This window comes from Balaenoptera physalus (genome assembly GCF_965194825.1).
Source record: "Balaenoptera physalus genome assembly, chromosome: 11".
NCBI classification, from domain to species: Eukaryota; Metazoa; Chordata; class Mammalia; order Artiodactyla; family Balaenopteridae; genus Balaenoptera; species Balaenoptera physalus.
The window spans coordinates 5,875,254-5,892,527 of record NC_138896.1 but is presented as its reverse complement, the minus strand read 5'-3'; the positions used below and the strand labels follow the sequence as shown (position 1 = coordinate 5,892,527).

General features: G+C 39.2%; 1 protein-coding gene across 1 annotated transcript in view; it reads left to right on the top strand.

Annotated features, from left to right (window-relative positions):
- BLOC1S5 (biogenesis of lysosomal organelles complex 1 subunit 5) overlaps positions 1-17,274 on the top strand; it is a 77,438-nt gene that overhangs the window by 42,026 nt on the left and 18,138 nt on the right. The window lies entirely within an intron of this gene.

The following is a 17,274-nucleotide window of genomic DNA, read 5'->3' as shown; positions in this document are numbered from 1 at the left end:
TGTTAATTGAGTACCTAGACTAACTTTATCGGACTTACAAACAAATTGGACTTACAAATGTGCTGTCAGAACGGAACTTGTTCACGTGTAGGGGACTTGCTGTACCATCTTACTGTGCTTTTTGTCCCACCATTTTGTTTCCTCACTGCCTTTGGGGTTTTTTCCTTTTCTTTTTCCACACTGAGTTTTGTTTTGTTTTACAATTAATTTTCCTCTACTAGTTTGAAAGGTAAAACTCAATTTTTATCTTTTTAGTGCTTACCATGAAATTTAGTTTGCATAGTTAACAGAATCTAAAGTTTATGTCTTTACTCTTATTTGAACAGTAGACTTCTGAACAAAGTGATTGCTTCCCGTTAACTTATAAGTGTCTAGAACTTTAGTTTTATCTCAGTTTAACTCCAAAAATAGTTATTTTTTACGGTCAGTATTTGCTTATTATCCTTGAAAGTTATCTGGGTATACAATTCTATATAGACAGTATTTTCTCTCAGTATTTAAAGATATTGTTCCACTGTCATCTTACGTCCAGTGTTGCTTCTGAAATGACACTTGTCAGTCTGATCAGTATTCCTTTGTAGATAATCTGTCTTCTCTTTCAGGTTATGTTTAAGTTCTTTATCTTTGGCATTCTACAATCAAATGTCATTATACTACAACATGTCTACTGTGAATTTCTTTTCATTAATCTATTCAGATTCACTGAGCTTCTTGAATCTGAGAATTAGTGCCTTTCATGAATTATGAGAAATTCTCAACTTTTACCTCTTTGAATATTGTACCTTTACATTCTTTGGATTCTCTCCTTTAGGAGATCAAATTAGACTTAAGTGTTCCCATCTCACTCTGTTCTCCATATTGCTTTATCTCCGTTTCGTATTTTCTATCTCATTGTCTCTATGTGTTGAATTCTGGATGATTTGTTTAAATCTGTTGTCCAGTCCACTAATTCTGTCTTGTCACTGTCTTTAACCTATTTAACCTGTCAAGTTTTTAATTATGGGTATATTTTTTTCATTTCCAAAAGTGTTGTTTGGTTCTTTTTCAAACTTCCTTGGTCATTTGGGATAGTTCCATTATTCCCTCTTTTTCTTTTCTTTGAACATATTAAATGTTCTTGTACTTATTTTGCATTCTGCATATGATGATTTCTGTATTTTTCTCCTTTTTTGTGAATCTGAATCTACAGTTAGTTGTTTGTTGTTTTGTCTGAAACAAGTTTGTGGTGACTTGTTTTCTGATGTGATCAGTGAATTTTCATTGTGAGTTTACATTCCTCTGAACTTTATTTTCGGAAATTTTTGGTATGTTTTGTGTTTTTTGGTTTTTGGGTTTTTTTCCTAGCACCTCCATTTTGTTTCTTATGGCCCTCTAACCCTGGACCACTTCAAAGTCAGTTTTCACCTTGAGTTTCCTGCCACTCCCTCCCTGTCACTCAGTGTGTGTGTGCTCACAGACACTTACTCACAGGCAGTATGAATTTCTTCCTCAAATGTATGCCAGTGTCAGGCTGTGATAAGACATTCCTAGAGATTTTTTTCATCCTTCACAGCTCTACTTGGAATAAAGAAGAGAAACTTTAGGTGTTTTCGTAGTTCAGTCACTGAGAGTGGTGCCCTTTGGGGATTCACCAATTGTACTGCAGTCCAGCTCAGTCCCTGTTGTGAGCTGAATTGTGTCCCCCAAAATTCATACGTTGAAGTCATAACCCCCAGTGTGACTGTATTTGGAGACAAGGCCTATGAGGAGGTTCAACTCAATAATCAAGGTTGAATGGGGTCAGAAAGGTGGGGCCCTGATATGATAGCACCGGTGTCCTTATAAGAAGAGGAAGAGACGGCAGAGCACCCTTTCTCCACGCGCACACAGAAAAGATCATATGGTCACGGCAGAAAAGGTGGCCATTGGCAAACCAGGAGGAGAGGCTTCAACAGGATAGAATTTTCCAGCACCTTGATCTTGGACTTCTTACCTCCAGAACTGTGAGAAGATAAATTTCTTTTGTGTAAGCTACCCCATCTGTGGTATTTTGTTATGGTGGCCCAAGCAGACTAACACAGTCCCAGGCCATGATTCCTGCCCCCGTGCAGGCACGGGTCCTTAAAACTGGGGTTCTTCTAGGCCACAGGGATGGGGACCTAGGACAGTTATCAGTTCCAGAGCCAAATTATCCTATAGAATTTCACTTTTTCCCATTCTGCCTTCAGTTGTTTTCATTAATTTGCGATAAACTTGGCCATGAATAAAAAATACAGTTAACTAACACAACATTGTAAAGCAGTTACACTCCAATAAGAAAAAAATAATAAAGTAAAAATAAATACAGTTAAAAATTTTTGCTAGCATTTTTGGTGTTCAGTAGCTAGTGGAGATTTCTCTGTACAGAAAGGTATGTTGGGTATATGTTGATTTTATTATATTCAAATTTCCCTCCCAAAAGACCTTGTCCATATTCTAGTATAAAGGATGATACCTTTTCTTTCAATCATTGTGCCTAGTATTCAATATTTTCTATTTTGTGTTTTCTTATTATTATCTGTGAGCTAATTTGATTGTTTCCATTACTTCTATTGGATTCTTTTTGCTATTCGTGAGCTAATAAAAGCAAATAAGAGTATAGCAGTCTCATTTTGAACCTGTGTAATTCTTATCTGAATATTTCATTTTGGATTTCTTTTTTTTTTTTCTTTTTAGGACGTTGTTGTATATAGTTTGTGAAAACCTCCCAGATCTCTATTATGAGTATGTAGATAGAAGTAGATTTGTGGTATTAAACCCAAGGTTTCATGAAAATCTGGAGGAATCACAAATGCCTCCAATATACATTGTGAATTCTCTTTTTTGCTTCTGTCACACATAGGCTTTCAATCTGAACACTTCCAGTCTCCATAGAGGTATTATTTATGAATGAAACTTTTGACTATAAGAGAAGTCAGTGTCATCTGCAAATAGAGTTTTACTTCTATGATATTGTTTATCATAGACTCCACCGAAAAAACTTACAACTGATAAATTCAGTAAACTTGCAGGATTCAAAATCAATATACAGGGACCTGCTGTGTTTCTATTCACTAACAATGAACGACTGAAAAGAGAAATTAAGAAAACAATCCCATTTACAATTGCATCAAAAAGAGTAAAATACCTAGAAATAAATTTAAAGAGGTGAAAGATTTGTACACCAAAAACTACAAGATATTGATGAAAGATATTACAGAAACAAATAAATGGAAGATATTTCATGCTCATGGATTGGAAGGATTAATATTGTTAACATGTTCATACTACCCAAAGCAATCTGCAGATTTAGTGAAATCCCTATCAAAATTTCAATGGCATTTTTCACGGAAATAAGCAATCCTGAAGTTTGGAACTGCAAAAAAGCCCAAGTAGCCAAAGCAATCTTGAGAAAGAAGAGCAAAGCTGGAGGTGCTTCCTGATTTCAAACTATATTACTAAGCTACAGTAATCTAAACAGTATGGTATTGGCATAAAAACAGACACATAGACCAATGGAACAGAGCCCAGAAATAAACTCATATGTATATGGTCAGTTAATTTATGACAGAGGAGCCAAGAATATATAGTGGGGAAAGGACAGTTTCTATAATAAATGCTGTTGGGAAAAGTGGACAGCCACATGGAAAGGTTGAAACAACACCTCCATCTTACACCATAAAACTAGTAGAAGAAAACATAGGGGGTGAGCTCCTTGACATTTGTCTTAGCAGTGATTTTTTGGATATGAAACCAAAAGCAAAGGCAACAAAAGCAAAAATAAACAAGTGGGACTATAGCAAATAAAAAGCTTCTGCACAGCAAAGGAAACATCAACAAAATGAAAAGGTAACCTACAGAGTGGAAGAAAATATTTGCAAATTATATATGTGATAAGGGGTTAATATCCAAAAATATAAAGAACTTGTATAACTGAATAGACACTTCCAAGGGAGGTAAACACATGGCCAACAGGTACATGAAACATGCTCAACATCACTAATCATCAGGGAAATGCAAATCAAAACCATGATGAGATATCACCTCACCCCTGTTGGGATGACTGTCATCAAAAAGAAAAGAGATAGCAAGTACTGGTGAGGATGTAGAGAAAAAGGAACCCTCATACACTGTTGGTGGGATTGTATTGGTGTAGCCACTATGGAAAACATCGTGGAGGTTCCTCAAAAAAATTAAAACTATAACTGCCATATGATCAAGCAGTTTCACTTCTGAGTATATATCCGAAAGAAACAATCACTATCTGGAAGAGATCATCTGCACCCCCATGTTCACTGCAGCATTATTTACAATAGCCAAGACATGGAAACAACCTAAGTGTCCATCAGTGGATGAATGGATAAAGAAGATGTGACGTGTGTATATATACACACACAATGGAATATTACTCAGCCACGAGAAAGAAGGAAACCCTGCCACTTCCAACAACATGGACGGACCTTGAAGGCATTATGCTAAGTGAAATCAGAGAAAGAGAAATGCTAAATGATCTCACTTCTATTTAGAACCTAAAACAAACAAAAACCTCATAGAAACAAAGAACAGATTGGTGATTGCCAGCGGCAGGAGTAGGGGGTGGGTAAAATGGGTTGGGGGGGGGTCAAAGGATACAAAATTTCAGTTATAAGTTCTAGGGATGTAATGTACAGCATGGTGACTGTAGTTAACAATACTGTATTGTATATTTGAAAATTTCTAAGAGCGGATCTTAAAGTTCTCATCACAAGAAAAGAATTCTAGATCAAATTCTTGACTTATGAAATCGTCCATATTTTTTAAATTACAATTCTTCAAAGAGACAATTTTGTAAATATTTTTAAGGCTACTATAATGAGTCCCTTAAAACAGAATTTGTAGAGAATCTGAATAGAAGGCCATAAGTTAAATCTTTTTTTTTTTTTTTTTTTTTAATTTCATGTACTCTGAAATGCTTAAGCAGCTTTTTTGGAGATGTATCTTTTTTAGAAAAATAGTTGATAAAATTACAGTGAGGTTGTGATCATACACACACACAAACCTTATGCGGTCCATTGTATATTGAATAAATTTGTTTTAAAATTAATTATATATCAAATAAATAATTTATTAAGATGGAAACAATATTTAATTTTACTAAGAAAAATGTTGACGCTAAAGAATTTGTTTTTTACTCGGGATCTAAAATTTGTAGCTAAAAACCAGCAGGTGTCACTGTGATAACAGATTTTTTTTTTTCCTCACTATCTAAGCAGTTTTGTGTAGATGGGTGCATACCATCAATGAACAAAGATGTGTAAGAAATAATGAATTTGAGTTATATCCTGAGCAAAAATGTCAAAATTTAAGAAAGCATATATATAGTATCCCTGGAGGGTTAAGAGTACTTTTGAGAATTGTATTTTTTCCTAACTTTCTTCATGTTTCATACATATAGATTTTTAAATTATATTATTGATGTGAAGGTATTATTAGCAGTAAAAGTACAATAAAACCCCCTGGTGAGGCTTTGGACTTTATATTGAAGTGTAGAATAGTACACAATTCATTAGGTTACATCTTGTGTAGCCAAAATCAAGTCAAGAAACAGAGCATTCCCCATAATGTTTTTAAATGGGTTTGGAAAAAACCCTTGGTTCTTTCCTCCAAATTATAGTTTTATAACTTCTAAATTAATGTTTAGAGACAAAAATATGGTAATTGGTGGAAAATAATAGTAGGAATTAAAGAGCTAGTTGTCAGGGTACCTTTTTCCCACCAAGTATGGAAGCCAAAGTAGAATTTAATACACATTTATTCATTGAAGCATTGTGCTGTGTCTGGATTGTATTCCAAGAGAACTATAGTCAATAATAGCACTCCATCTTAATGGAATTTATGATCAGTTTTGCACATGTAATAACGAAATAGAAAAACCAGGACAATAGTATTACACGGTATTATATCAAAGACCATGCTCTACCAAGAAAACAGTTTATGATTAAAATAAGCAAATTCCTAGTAGGAACTATCTTTGTAAGTTATAATCAGAGAATCATTAGTAATAAAGATAAAACTTGAATTCTGTAGGATTTGGAGAGTGAGAAGAATGGCAAAATAGCTGGTTCAGTTTAGTTCAGTAAGCATTTATGAAGCACCTGTGGTCCAGCCACTTTGTATTCCTAGATAAATTGTAGGGATTTTTAAAAAATGCATAAAGCTCAGTTTCTGCCCTTGTTTATCAAAAACACAAATGAAAATACTGGCAAGTTCATACAATAATTGCTAGATTTCTTTGGTGTTGAAAATATCAGATAAGACTGGAAATTGTAAAGTGCACTTGTTTGAGAGTCAAAAGACCTAAGTTTCAGTTATGCTTTCATCGTTAAATTTACAGAGACTTAACATCACTTAGACAATTTTCACATCACTTCCAACTTTATTGATTTGTGCATATCCTGTAGGTTAATGAGACTGTGGCACAATGACAGTGTGACAGGAAGGTTGCTGTATAGACTCAGATGTGTGACTGATAGCAGAAATTGCTACCCTGCACGTGGGTTTTTGAGAATGTGGCTGAAAATAGCAATTCCTAGTCTAGACAGGGCAGGGATAGCGATGAAGATCTCAGTTTGGAATTTAAGATTATGGGAATTTTTAACATCCATATATAGGTATGTCTATGCACTGTTTATATTTCTTATGACAACAAAATTTAGATAATCAGCCCTGTTGCTTTTTTATATATAATCATTAATTGTTAGCCCAGGTGACTGAATTTTTTTGCTTTTGAGAACAGCATCACTATTAGGAAGATCAAAAAGGTGTTAAGATATCAAAAAGACATCTTTATCTTTTAGATAAATATTTTGCTTTTATACATTAGTGAGAAAATACTATGGGCTTTTATTAGGCAGCTAAGCCTATTTAAGGATTTCCCATTTCCTTTCCCAGAAGATTAAATTGTTCAAGGACAAAGAATGTGTTTTGTGCTGTTCTCTATCCCATGCTTAGAACATGTGCTGTGTGTTAAAAAAAAAAAAAAAGTTCTCTCCATAGTATAAGGCTAGTAATGAGTTTAAGTGAGGTTTGAATTACCCTTGCTATTTTTGTTACATTTGTGTTTCACAGTGGCTGAATAAAGACTAGATGAACATGTTCTATTATTTTTAGTCTACACCATCAGGTTTCTGGTCTGTCACCTAGCTTATAATATTTGCTATTTCTCTCAGGAAAGCTTTTAAGATAAACTATATACCGTGAAAGTAGAAAGTTGACATCTTTTGGAAAAAAAAGTGACTCCCAGTTACCAAATATGTATCTGTTTGGGAATGAATCTTCATATAGAAACGATGTACACAGTGATGAGGCTTTTCTAGCCACAAACACTGTTGCGTCTCCAAATATTATAGCACCAGCAGCAGGACCAGTGATGTAAGCTAGTAATCAGCCACTATATTGAAGGCCTTTTTTTTTTTTTGAGATGTATTTAGAGTTTCAACTTGTGGAAGCTGGACTGTAGCTCTGGAAGCAGTATTGCCGGGTAGGAACGGGGGTGGAAGAATCCCTTCACTCCTGAAGGGAGGCTTCTTTGGTAGAGGCCGAATTCTCCCTCATCCCCAGTTCCAGCCTCCCTCCAGTCTGCTTTCCTTGCTGTTGTTACACTTACTGCCTTGAAACAGAAAGTTCTCCATCCCACTTCCCAATGAAGTATCACTGTTTCTTATCTGGTGCTAAAGAGATTTTCAAGTTTTTTAAATGATTTGTTGAGAATAGGAAATAGATGAGAGAAGAGAAGCATCCCTCACCACCACCACCACCACCACACACACACACACACACACACACACACACACAATTTTTAACCTACTTAGGTGACGGTGATAGTTCTTTAAACTCACCACCGGATAAAAGGAATCTCCATTTGCAGATTCAGTGAGCTCCCATGACATTTTGTCCCTGGTCCTCTTAAGGTGGGACGTTCTGTGAGCCGACCAGTTGGCTGTGAGGTTGCTGCCCATAGGCTTCCACTGGGGCTGGAGAGGTGACAGGGGACTGGGGGAGCAGCCCCCAGGGTTTATTTTCATTTCTTTCCTTCCCTTCTTTCCTGCCTGAACTCATCCCGCCATCCCAGACATGGGTTACTACGAAGTGAGTCGGTGCTGCTGGAGGTACCGGGTCCCACTGGTGTCTGCACGCCGAAGAGGAGGACAAAACGCCTTCCTCTCGTCTGTATCGGATACGTGTGTTTGTGTGTATCTCTTGTATCGATTCTGGGTTTATTCTCTTATCATCTCATGGAGGTATTTCAATAGGGACACAGAGTAAGACCACACTTGAGTCCTGGAATGTGTGGACATTCCTAATGTTAATCACCAGAAAAAGTGGTGATTCTTAGAGAGGACCAGGCGGGTGTGGAAACCTCTCTCCCCCACTCCTGTCCCCTCCCCTCACTGCTCATCTGGAATTTCTGAAGTCTAGACATACTTGATAGCAGCCTTAGTGGATAGGGGTTACAGATGACCTCTGCCTCATATGGAGGTAGTCAGGGAGTCTTTGTAGGAGGGCCTGGGCCAAAGATGAGTGAGTTATGCTTTATAAACCAGATTATCTGGTTATATTTTGTGACTGTTTCCATTTTGTGACCCCCAGTCTTTAATGAAACCCTTTCTTTTGTTTTTTAATGTTCCAACATGATCTCTGCTGTGTGGAGGGAATTAAGGAAGGAGCTGACCCCCAGTCTCAAATATGTTTGGTGGTGACAGCAGGGAGAGGGGAGAGAGCCCCACGGGGGAGGCGGGTGACCTTCCTGTGAGGTCTGGTTTCCTCTCTCCAGGTGGAGGTTTCGTTTCCATTGCCCACCTAGATTCAATTTTAGTAAAGAAAAGGACAAGTTCCTTTTTAAGTTCGGAAAAGGAAAACTCAAGGCTACAGCAAGTGAAAAGTAAGAGGCAATATGCATAGTTGCTGTGGCCAGCGGACTGGCTGAGCCAAGTCTAGGTGCCCATCGTATCTTAAACACAAAACAAAACAAAACAAAACTTTGATTAAATTAAATTAAACTTTGTACAGAAGAAAAATGCATGTTTCAAACATTAGTTATAATCAATTAAACTAGTTTTATTTCCATTTTGTAGAAGATGAAAAAATAAAAACTTAAAGATTATGCAGAATCATTAATTTAACATATTACAAGCGTGTTAGAACTGCCTCCTAAACCCAAGACGCCCCCCATCTGCCAGGCGCCACATTTACCCTTTAACTGCTGCTGCATCCCATCTGCTCACATTTATAGCAGAATGCCTGGAAAGAACTTACCTTACCTTGTATTCTCCCCTGAGCCCAGCCCAGCCCCACCTTCAGTACCATCCTCCACTGAAGCCCCTCTTACCAAGGTCACCAGGAACCTCCATCAAGCCAAATCCAATGCTCGGTCCTCGGTTCATGTTACTCTGTCAGCATTTGACACAGTTGATCCCTCCCTCCTTCTAGAGACGCTTTCTTCACCTGGGTTCCTGACGGCCACACGGTCCTGCTTTGCCTTCTCCCCTCTGTGGGCCTCCTCTTCTTCCAGGCTCTGATTGTTGCTGTGCCTCACAGATTTCCAACCTGTTCTCTTCCCTACAGCCCATCCCATGATTTTATCGACGCCCCAGTTTATATCTCCAGCCCTGACTTTTCGCCCTCATATATTCAGCTGCCCGATTAGCACCTCCACTTAGGTCTCTAGAACGTACATCAGACTTCGGTGTCTGAAGAGACCTTGCCGCCCCTTCCTCTCAGACCTGCTCCCCCAGTCTTCCCAGCTCTGTGTACAGCGCCACTGTTTATCCAGTCGCTTGGGTCTAAATCCAGACATCAGTTCTCACCCCACGCCCCACATCCAGTCCATCAGTTAGCAAGCTGGCTCTGCCTTCATTATCCCCAGTCTAACCACCAGTTCTTACCACCTCCACGCCTGCAATTCTGGTCTCAGCCACTGCGGTGTTGTCCCTGCACCGCCGCGTCTTACCCAGTCTCCTTGCTCATCCTCTTGCTTCCCCCAGCCCCACCCAATCCATTTTCCACGCAGCAGCCATGGATCCTTTAGAAAGCACGGACCAGATCTTGTCATTCACCGACTCAAACCCTCTAATGACACCCCCTCCTGCTCAATAAAATCCAAACCCCTTTGCATGGCCTATGAGGTCCTGTTGATGTCACGTTTCATCTCCCTCCCCGTACACCTCGCTTAGTTCCATCTGGCCACGCTGGCTTTCTTGCTGATCTTCAAACACACCTGAGCTCATTTCCACCTGGGAGCCTTTGCCTGACATGCTGTTCCCTCAGATCCCACCGAGATTCCCTCCCTCTCTTTCCTTAGCTCTCTGTTCAAACGCTCCCTCCTCCGAGAGGCCTTCCCTGACCACTCAGGTCTTAAATAGCACCCTCCCATTGGTATTTAATGTTCCCCTGACTAGAACATAAGCCCATGAAGGCAGGAACCTTGTCTACCTTATCCATTCTATATTCCCAGTACCTGGCATGTGGGACTTATTCATTGAATGGATGGATGGATGGATGGATAGATATGCTATAGTCTTTGAACCTGTATTTCTTTACACCTGATTTTTTTAAGGTATAATATGAAAGAACTGAGGTATTTCTTAAACTCAATTCTACATTTAGTAATGGATTTTAAAAAATCATTTAAAGATCCTTAAGCTTTTGAATGACCATGCTAGGCATTAGACATTCCATAGAAATAGTTTCCTCTTTATTGAAGTATCATATATAGCACTGCAGCATACCGTTCCAGGGAAAAATAAAATCTCTCTACAGAAACTACTGGAAACTAAAGTTGAATTATAATAGAACTATGGTGTTTCTATTAAAAATATTTAGACTCTAACCAGAAAATGTTTGGTACTTCTCATTTCATTAACAAACCATCCAAGTAATAATCTCTATGAAGAGGAGATAAGATCATTGTATCATAACTGAATCGGACAGAAGTGTCTGAGAACCACCAGAGGTTCCCAGAGGTGGGATAGTTGAGGGGTAAGAGTGTTCACTGCGAGTTCAAGTTCCACCTCTGCTACTTATTAACTAGGTGACCATAGGCAAGTTACCTAACCTCTTTGTGCCTCTCTATCCTCGTCTGTAAACTATGGGTAGTAAAAGTACCAAAACCTACCTAGTTTGTTCTGAGGATTAAATTAGTTAACTTATGTCATATGTTTTAAACAGAGCCTGAAGTATAAGTGCTGTATTTAATATTTGCTTTTATAACAGTTGTATTATCATCACCGTCGATTCTAGATGTCCATTTAGGAATTTACTCTCTGTAATCCACCCATAAAAAGGTTGATAGGTCATGATCATAAGTAGCTTAAGCTTCTGAAAGAGAAGTCCATAGCAGCTCTCTCTTCTTGGAGCGCTTAGCTAGATCAGACTGCTTTCTATGATCCTAAAATACATATTAAAGCCAAAGAAATACTAGTTTTCTAAACCCTTAGATGGCACACCCATACAGCTGGTACCACAAATGATGTCACATTTCAGGAAAACCAGCTAATATATTCCATGGACTCAAAGGTACTTCTCAGGATGAAATGTGTTTTACTTCTAGTTCCCAGGCTGGTCTTTGATTCAGACCCAAATGAGAGAAAAATCAAGCCTTTCAAATAGGTCTCTGCTGAACCCATTTTGATAGCACTTAATTTATTGGAGTTATTCATTTGCCACATTTAGTAGTATTGGTGAAATTTTTCAAAACAAGTTTTGCTTACACCCTTTCAAAAGAATGTTATTGGTATGTGGGTAGGTTGTCTGGGGCCAGGCTCTTATCTAGAGACCAGATTCAAAAAGTCTGAGTTCAGCGAAGTGACTTAGGCTGCACGCTTTTGTTTTGTTTAATAAGCATGTACGGGTCTGGCTAAAACACAATGCTCCCCCCACTAGGAACAATGCCATACACATCATTTCCTGCAATAATGGAGTTGGAAAGCGATTATCTACTCACAAAACAGGCTGAAACAACAGTTCCTGATATTCTTCTCAAATACTTTAACTTCCCAAGGAATCCGGAAAAAATAATTCCATGAGACAGTGTTGTGAATGAAGGTATGACATTTCAGTTTCCTTCACTGGAACCCAGTGACCAGCAGAAATGAATTACTACCCACTTGGCGTTGCTGAGAGGGGCTCTGGCTGGGTGAGTTGTTTATCTTTGCTTTGGGACCCCTGTACTTGTGAGAGGATGGCCATGGGTTCCTTTTTTGTCTATTTATGGGAACCATCCTAGAGATGACCTGCAGTTTCTGGAACTATACTTATTTTATGACATTGTTTCCTTTTACTCCTAAAGAGAATTTGAGACTTCTGTTTCAGACTCTTCTGGACAAGAAATTTATACTTTCTAGAAAGAATGAGGCTACATGTTTTATAGTAGTGTGAGAGCTTTTTAAACCCTGCGGCTCCTTTATTTTAAATATGGGTTGGTAAATATTCATAATAAGAGCCGTCTTCTCTGTGACCCTTAACCATCTAGGCATTGCCCAGGTAGCCTAATGATGTTCATGGCAAAAAGGAGCGATTAAGATGAAGATTTAGACACTGCCTTCTGGAATTTTCATATGAAGGAAAACTTTGCAACAAATTATTTCATCAGGGATGCACACATAGGTTTTCTTCGTGTCCTGAGACAAAATTAGGCACAGTCATTGGGATGCCAATGTAGGATCCCAGTTGTAAAACTCTGGAAACTTCCAGGAGACTGCCTGCTTTGAATTTCATCTGAATATTTGACTTTGTGTTGACATACCCTCCCTACTAAATAAAAGGTGTAATATATTGTGTGCAAGTGTCACTGGGAGGGTCAGTCAGAATGAAGAGAAACTTGAGACACTGTAATTACTCAGGGAGGTTACAGAAGCTGTCTCCGGAAGTTTGTCCCAGAAACGTAGACTGTTTTCAGGCCGGCTTGTTTGGGTTTCATAAATCTTCTCCCTGCTTGGAAGCTTAGGTATTGATTTAGTGTCTTTTCATTCAGATACATCAAGTCAAAGTGTTTGACATATTTCTCTAAGGAAATATATAACTTTTTAAAACGTAGTATGAAATTGGCATTTAAAATTGTTTCTCCCTGATTGTATCAGAAATTGGCCAGTTGTTCAGAAATAGTGGAAATAGCTAACCTGAGACCTTACTTTAAGACGTCTTTCCGTTTAGCCCGGCCCGCCCTTGACAGTGTAGTTGACGGCCTCCATCCGGCTTCTAAAGGCCACGTGTCCACACTGTGGACTTGTCTCCTTTTGACTCCCACCAGCTCGGTTCACGTCAAGAGACTCAAATTGAGAAACTGTAGGTGGAAATGGGTCAACTTGTTTTGGTGAAAAGGTAACAGGTAAAAGTCAAGGTCTAGCGAAGGGTCCAGGATGAAGCTAAGCCTGACGGGGGGACTTGGGCCCTCACGTGGTGACTGACGGGGAGCAGCCACGTGCGGTTCTGGGACGTGGTTAAGGTAGGCCCTGCGGGTGGAAAGGGGCCCGGCGAGGTCTTGACACCCTGTTCCTTCTGTGGCGTCTGCTTGGCCGGATTTCAGTGGTCTTAGGCATAGTTTAGGAGCTTACGGAGAATAGACCGTGTCTGGAGCCTTAAGTCAGTTGCCGTGGCTGTTTGGCTCTAGTTTGTATCAGTGGAGTCATTTCTGGCTTCTTATCTTGGCTCACTCCCAGGACTGGCTTAACACAATTGTTAGCCAATTCTATAAATCCCAGTCACCTTCATCGTCTTTCTAACGACCGCAGAGGGAAATCACCAGCTGTGAATAATCAACACATGGCTGGAACACTTAAATCCTGATGGCTGCGGTATATATCTAAGGATGGATGCTATTCATGTTTTCTAGTATCAACATGATTCCCCTGGTAACAGCAGTTCAGTAAGATACATCAGTTAAGTTCCAGTTTGTTCCTCATTTTCAATTCATTGTTACCTGTGCTGGATAAACGATAGATTATGAATCTGCATTTACCATAATACCTGTTTTATAAGCACTTTGAAATATAGAATGAAATTTTTCTAAAGCAAAATCTGTCTTAGACTGTATCCAGGGGCTGCATCGCTAATCCAGTCCACATTTATCTCGTTCTTGCAAGTACTTTGCAAAGAACAGGGGGTGTAAATGAAGTATAATATGTGGCTGCCGCTTATGAAACACTTTAGGTGAAAAAACAAAAACTAACTTACATGAAACGGTTGGAAAACAATTTAAAACTAAATTTTAGACCTCTTGGGTTGTACAGGAGGAAGAGACCACGGTGGGCTGACATAGTTCATTCCATCTTTCAAGGACCCTTCATGGAAGAGGCAGGATGTAAAAGATAAGGGGAATGTCACTGGACAGAAAAGAAAAGAGAGAGAAACATTTAGGAGCCTCTTTTGGACTCCAGGCTCTTTGATAGTAGCGTCGTATACGTAATCTCATTAATCCTGCTGAGTAGACGTTTATATCCCTGTTTATACATGAGAATATTAAGGATTAGAGAGGTTACATAGCTTGCTTAAGCTCATATAACTAGAGGGTTGCTAATAAGTAGCGGTTAAGGTTATTGGCTCTGAATTCCAGGAATTTTTGAATTTGTATCCCATCTCGTCTACCGACTGGCTATGCTTAATGTCTTTGAACTGCAGAGTTTTTCACCTGTAAACTGGGGGCAATAACAACAGCTGCCTCATAGATTTAGTGTGATGAAAAAACTAATGAGACAAATAACTTGACGGTTTCTGACATGCTGTACCCGCTCAATAAATGTTTTAAAAATATATATAGAAAGAATGTGAGTGAAATTCATACCTACTCTTGTCTGACTCCAAAGCCTATACCCTGTATTACATGACCCTGCAGAGGGAGCAGGTAGAAAATTCCAGAGAGGAGAAGAAGTACAAGCAATGTGTCTGCTAAAGAAAGGTGGAGTCCTCTTCACGCCTGACGTAAGGTCGGGTTGGTGAAGTCATGGCACAGCGATGGGATAAATCGGGTGGGAGCTGATTCTGTAGGGCATCAGAAGCTGGGCAGAGGGTTGAGGCTGGAGGCCACAGAGATCCCGAAGGCCAGCGAGCTGGCGGACGGGGCTGAGGGTGTGGGTGGCGAGGGGGGCGGTTCTGGGACTCCGCTTGTGACGCCACCAAGGAAGGCGTGCAGTCACATGGCCCCGCACTAGGGGAATAAAGAACAGGAAGAAGGGCCACGTGGGAGGATGCTGGCCCGGGTGTCACCACCTCGCACAGCTGGCAGCACAAGTGGGGGGCCCTCAGTGCCGCCCTCCCTGCTGGGAGACCCCATCCTGCTGCCAGTGCCCTGGCCATGGCTTCCCCACTGTGGACCTGACCTCCCTGATGTCCCTGACCTCCCTGACCTACCAAAGCTACAGTCAGCTTTAACTAGAGATGATTTTGTCTTGATTAAAAGAAAAAGTCAACAATGTTTTATTCTAGGTAATCACAAAATTGAATGAATGAGAAAAATATAGTATACCAAAGAGTCCCTTAGAGTATAATTTTTTGCCTTCAGCAAGCTCACGTACTGTTTTGTTTAGTTTTGTTTGTTTTGTTTTAAGCCTCACATACTGTTTTAACGCCTACCTATAATTTACAGAAGATTTAGTAAAGTGACTACACTGCTCAAAAGACCTGACATTTCTAATTTCACATCCCATTTTTTACATTTTCACCAGATAAGATATGTTCAGTTTGAGTACAATAATGCTCAGCCTTCTTTCTTAGCAGTATAGCCGAGTGGTTCTACCTAATAGGTCTTATGATTATGTACAAAGGTTAATATCTGAAGATAAAAAGAAATCAAACTGAATGTTTCCTGAGCAAATCCTTTGTTAATTAGACTAAAAGCTGGCATCTGTAGGCACAGATATTGCTAACATATCACAGGAGCCCGAGTCTTGCAAATTAGTAACTATTGTATGTTCAGCCAGTGGTTGGAATGAAAACATATAAGAATTGTAGTAATAACAGTAATAATTATATCATGTTAGGAAAGAGTATATCCTAATGATTAAGAATATGGGATCCCCAGAGAGTCATGGGGTTGAGTCCTGACCTCACTCCTCTTTAGCTGAATAAACTTTGCATGTTGTATCATAAATCATAGTTTACAAAAAACCTTGCTCACATATTTATTTATCTGAACCGGTCCTGGGAGGTAGGCAGGAAAGGGGTTACTATTCTCATCTGATGTAAGAACTGAAGTTCAAAGAGGCATTAAGTAACTTAACTGAAGTTAATTAATGGCAAATCCAAGACTCAAAATCTGGTGCTTTTTCCTCTACATTGTTCAGCTGCACAGACCAAAAACAAGACAGTGAAGGAGCCCCGACTTTCCTGAATATAAGAGCAGGTCCCTCAAAGTGAGAGAGTGGCATGGACATATATACACCACCCAATGTAAAATAGATAACTAGTGGGAAGCAGCCACATAGCACAGGGAGGTCAGCTCGGTGCTTTGTGACCACCTAGAGGGGTGGGATAGGGAGAGTGGGAGGGAGGGAGAAGCAAGAGGGAGGGGATATGGGGATATAGGTATATGTATAACTGATTCACTTTGTTATAAAGCAGAAACTAACACACCATTGTAAAGCAATTATACTCCAATAAAGATATTAAAAAAAAAAAAAAACAGGTCCCTGATAGCAGTAGTTTCTGAGGGCTGGCCCACAGACAGTGGTGATGCATGACAGCCTTTTCCTGTCTGTGTCATTCAGACTTGAGGGCTGATGGTGAAGTGAGAAAATGTGGGGCAGAGTAGGGAGTTTTAAAGAGTTAAACTTATTCAATTTAAAGGACTGACTTTTACTCTAAGGTTACATCTTTCCTACTTTTGGGTGTTAAAATAGTCTTATAAAATGATGACAGAACATAGTAACTTTTGGTTGTTGTTGTTACCATCTCTACTTGATGTAATAGAACTTTAGCAAAACCATATTGGTCCACAAACTTTGTTTTAGAAATTTTTTGAGTCCAAAATTTGAGAATCAGTGCTGTAGCGTGATTTCATTGTTTTATGTATTAAGAGTATAAGTTTACAGTGTTATTTAGTTATCTACATTAAGCCATAAAATCAAGCACTTGAATTTTTATACATATTTAATTTTCTCTTTCTTTTTTATTATCTAAGTCAGTGATTCTTAGCTTTTTTGGCAGCAGTCACAGACCGCTTTGAGAATCTGATGAAAACTGTGGATTCCTCTCGCTACCCCACCCTCAAAAAGCACACGCACAATTACCAGTACAAAGTAGTTTGCA